Raw genomic sequence first — 5,243 nt, forward strand, 5'->3', positions numbered from 1 at the left:
TGCACACAGTGCCACCTTTACACCTCTGCACATCGCTCTGTCCTTTAGCCATAGACAAAAAGGGTGGAAAGTTGCTCTTTAAAGCATTTCCGGCCCTTGCCTGTTGCAGTTTGGTTGCAGACCCTGCTGTTGGGAGCACTGTCCACTCCTCTTTCTGCTTACTAACACACCCTCCATATTGACTTCGGATGTCACTCCATCAGCGGTTTAAAAGCAATAAAAATTTAAAACTCACTTCCCTGGCTTCCCGCACAGCATAGGCAGGCCAGAGACGCAGTCCTGACCCACGTGATGTGTATCAGAGTCCCTGCGTCCCCGCAGAGGTGTTTCCTGCTGCTGTGCCCTTTGGCTTCCACCTACCTCTGCACGCCTTTGTGGCTGTGACATTTGAAGGAGCAGATGCCACCTCGCAGCTGTGCAGGTGTGGGACGACGCAGAAAGGGGCTTGGCTTCGGAGACCTCGCAGACAGCTCTCAGACAAGCCCTAGCTGATCAGGGCAAGGCCTCCTGCACAGACATTCTGGGACAAACAAGCGCTTCTGCTCGCGTAAGCCGCCCTAGCATGGCTCGCTGTCGCAGCTGAATGGATTCTTAGGGGGTCTAATCTCTTCGCCATGTTAGTGGAAGTTCTACATTACTTGCTTCTTTTGAGCGAAGTGCTGAAGGCCAGGGTTAAAACACAAATGCTTTCTAGAGGGGAACATCCTAAGTTGTAATAAGCTATTGATATCTTAGTTTGAGAGAGTTTATCAAAATAGCTCTCCATTCCAATAAAGGAACAGGCGAGGCCAGATGGCTCCACATGCAGAAGGGGCTTCTGGCAGCAGAGTCCCGGGGTCCAGGGCGCTTCCCACTGGACCGCTGAAGCAGCTGCAGCGGGGCTGGGTGCTCACCGGGGGCGGGCAGAGCTCAAAGGGAGAGGAGCGAGGCTGGGGCTGGGGGAGGGCCTTGGGGGCTCCCCTGAGGATGTGTCACCCCTGCACTACAGCCAGGTTCTCAGAAGCCGCTCTCGGACCTCCAAAAGCAGGCAGGACAGGTTCACAACCTTTGTCTTGGGAGCTTAGATTTAGTTTGCCGACACTTCGGATGGCCGTGTCTGCTGCTGCGGAGCGTGCGCCCCACCTCCGCCTGGCTGCCTTTATCCACGCTGCCATTTGCGGGGTGTTCAGACTGCCTGGCACCGCTCAGACTTCGTGCCTTGAGCCGGTTCCCTTGATGGCCCTCTGTCGGCTGGCTCAGCCCCACCCCTCGGGGCCTGGCTCTGTCAGTGCTCTTCTGGCGTCGGAGGGGCCGCCTTCGCGGCCTCATCCATCCTCCTCCCTTTCCTTCCTTCAGACCACCATCGGAGGTCATCTCCCTGCTGCTGCTTCGACCTAATCTGAGCCATCTTCACTTTTGCTGTTAAAAGAACTATCACTCCCTGTAAGGTTTTTAGTGGCGCAAATGGCTTCATCACGCAGCTCAGGTAGACATAAGAATACTTGGGCCCTGGAGAAAGAGCGTCTCGGGAACAGCACTCTGAGATCGCTCCCACACCGCACCGCAAGACCCCGAGGGCCTGGATGACAGCACCCAGCTGGGAGCCAAAGCGCCCTGGTGGGCAGAACTAAACTCACGGGCTTATGCCTCCAACAAGTGGCGTGACATCCTCCCTGTGCCGGCGCCTCCCGCATGCTCACGGAGAGGGCCCTTAGCATCCTCCCCTGGCTGCAACTCCGCGGCGGCGCGCGAGCTGCAGCTCAGAGGTTTCCGCGAGCACCCAGCGAGGTGAGCCACGGTGGCAGGCGCTGCGCCGGTCAGCGCGGCCAGGAAGCAGAGGCCACCCCTGGCGTTTTCCTCGCTGAGCAGGAGAGCCTGGCTACAAACGCTTGGAAGGACTTCGGTGGTGAAACCAGGAAGGGGACCCAGAAATCAGTCACTACAGATAGACCTCACCTCTTTGGACAGGAATGCCACAGGAAGGAGAGTTTCAGAACTTACAAACTCTGCCACAGGCTGCTCCACTGCCTCCACTGGCCCACTGCGGTCGCCACAGCTGCCATGACCGAAAGCAGGAGCGAAGGCCCCTGCGGATGCTGCCCCGGCCCAGAAGCTGCACAAACCACAGGCGCCACCATCCGCAGCAGTACGGTGCCCTGCAGGCAGCTCCGGGTGCCTGCCTCCATTGCTCAGTAAACCAGAGAGGCAGTTACTTAAGTAAAATACAGAAACAGAGCTTCTCCCTTGCTCCCACTTGCCAGTTCCGTCAGAGCTGTGGGAACCACTGACAGAGCCGAACCAAAGCTGACAGGGGTAGCTGGGAAATGTAGTTTTCAGGTGTGCAAACCTTGGAGGAGAAAACAGAAGCATTAGTGTGGTGTTAAGAAGGATCCAGCAGGCTGCGGATATGAGCAGTCCCCATAACCCTGGCAGGCAGTGCTTGACTGTGGTAACCATCACCGCCAGCCTCATTATTACCCTTCTTTTTTTTTCCTTCCGCTGACAAGGGACTTGTCAAGTTATTTCACCTGGCCAGTTTTTAATTTCTTTACCTTTAAAGTGAAGAGGGTGTGCTGGGTGGACGTTTGTATGCCTCCTCACTAATTATTTTCTTCTTGCCTCATTCATCCTATCAAGAAGCACGTGCCCAGCACCCACAAGAGCCAGGCACTGAGCAGGAGGCCACGGCGTAAGATCAACAGGATCAGAGCTCCCTACCGCAATTCACGGGCTAGCTACTGACATAGACAAATGCACAACCGTGCCACTTAGTAATCTGGAGCTTGCCCTGCTTTTAGGAGCAAAGCCAACTCCCAGTGCAGCGCTTTTTACTGTCCTCTCATTACCTCTCTGGCAAAGCCCACAACAGGGAAGATCATTTCTTGGGCTTCTGGGCTGCACATAACCTGCCATCCCGTGCTTCAGGATGCTCAGTTTCCCGTTGTCCACCATCCACCCTTCCCCCGCTGCAGCCCAATATCAATCTGTGGATGATGGAAGAGGGAGATGAGCTGCAGAGTGGGACAGCAGCCTGGGGCCTGGTCAGCACCTGCAGAGCAATCAGGGTAATAAGGAATGTAAAAATATGAATGCTCCGGGCCTCCATGATTTCCCTGTTTGCCCAATTCGTCACTCTGCTACCCACGGCCTTCCCACTATTACTCATGACCCTAATGTGGAGTGGGAGACCCTACGCATTCCATCTCTTCTTCCTGCTCACTCTGAATGCATTTCAAATATCACCGTGGAAACATGAATTCCCCAAGCCAAGAAGACCCCTGTTTCCCAGAAGCTACTTCTACAAACTCTAGAATATAGATGAGCCTGGCCCAATCGCACGCTGCATCTGGGCCCAGCGGATTTGCAGCACACCTGCATTGGAGGTAAATCGATTGGCACTTCTTAATCCTGGCTACTACCAGGCAGGTTCTCGCCTACTCATTGAAGCTTAGTAGCAACATGCCCTTCACTGTAAAGAGAATTTTTTGTCCTCTCACTTGGGATGAAAGGTCAAAGTTTAAATCTATATTTAATGCCATTTTCTGAAAACTGGATTTGTGATTCCCTTTATGTTGGTATTACATATCTTAAGGGATTTCAGGGGGAGAAATCTGGGAAGCCCAGTCTCTGAGAATGACCTTTACTTTAAATGTGTAAATAGGATAGAGCTTGTGTTTCTGGTTTTAAAACCTTCTAATTGTGCTTCTAAAGACAGTTCTGGAGAACGTGGGCCGTGGTGAGTGGCTGCGTGGGAGCCATTTCAAAGAGAAGAGACTTTGCTTTTTCCTAACCCAGATGAAAGGCTGAAGGTTAGTGGCTCAGCTCCTCTGGCCTGTGAGGGACAGTTTCTTCTGAAGCTTTGTACCTTGAGCTACAGTGATCCCGCATTAGAATATGCAAATAGTACAGCCTTTAACTGTCTCTGGAAAGAGAAAGTTCAAATTTACTTAATTCTATTTTTCCTCTGAATTTTATAAAACATTATTGAAGTGGCGTCAGAACACCATTCAGAATGTCAGTTTTAGAATATTTCAAATATTTACCTAAAGGTTTTCGAATGGCAGCTTCTACAGGCTAAATGTGGTACTAAAAGCAGATATAAAATTGACTTTCTTTGCACTTCATAAGCTCAAGCTTGCATATTTAAAAGACAGAAATAGGGATTTTTTTTCAGTTTGCCAAGTATTCCCAGCCAGTTCAGATAGACAGATGATAGATACAGAAGGTGAGAGACAGGAAGATAGTTGAAGAGAGGTAAATAATTGTGGTAATTAATAAATGTGCCATGGCTACTTCTTTTAAAAAGCAAATATAATTAGCATATAATCCAAAATTCTCAGGATCCTAAAATTTGACAAGTATTATTTGGAAACAAGGTGTGATCTGTTCTCTCTGGCTATATGGAAAGAAGGATGACTATGAAATTTCATTTCCCATCATTCCACCTCATCATAGAATCTGGCTCATTGTAACACCTTGCTGCCGGGTCCCACCAGCCCGACCTGCCCTCACCCCTCCTGAGGGTTCCCGAGGCCCAGACCAGACCCCACCCACTGCCCTGATGCTGTCCACGCTCTGACTGGACAGGGCCATGGCTGATGGGCTGCTGGGGTTGCTTCCCTACAGACTGGAACATATAGGCTCAGAGGAGGGTATAACTGGCCCAGGTGTGGTTCCAAAGTAGCAGGGTGAGTAGTGACTCCAAGCCTGTCTGAAACCACAGGATTCCCTCTCTTCCATTCAGCCCAAGATGAAGCTCCCTGGACTCTCTTCTGGAAGGCACGAGTTTACCAAGCAAGCTGTTTGTTGAAGCATTTATTTTTTTTTTTTTACTTACTTTTGTCTTTTAGCTTCATTTTATCTTTTATTATTACCTGATGAGAATACAAAATATTTTTTAAAACTAGAAACAATACAGAACTTCACCAAACAAAACATCCATATACACTCATTGAATGCATTCTCCAACAGAAAGCAAACGCTGAACCAGGTTGAGGCAGGGGCTTTCAGTGACCAACTCAGGCCTTGGTGTGGCCCACACTGAGCTGGTTAAATGGACCAAAGCTGCGTGAGCTGGGGCCATATATGTTTAGTTTACAGCCATAGTGAATGTCAGTTTTCAGAAAGGCATCTAAAGATCTACTTATGAATTGCCCTAAACTTTCTTCTTAGGACCTAACTTCCTGCCCCTGGAAACCCCTTAGAGAGGCATCAGTTAGTCTGCCTTTATCTTTTTATTGTTTTCTTGGTTGGTCTTTGTTTCT

This window comes from Octodon degus, unplaced genomic scaffold (assembly GCF_000260255.1).
Source record: "Octodon degus isolate 3935 unplaced genomic scaffold, OctDeg1.0 scaffold00044, whole genome shotgun sequence".
NCBI lineage: Eukaryota > Metazoa > Chordata > Mammalia > Rodentia > Octodontidae > Octodon > Octodon degus.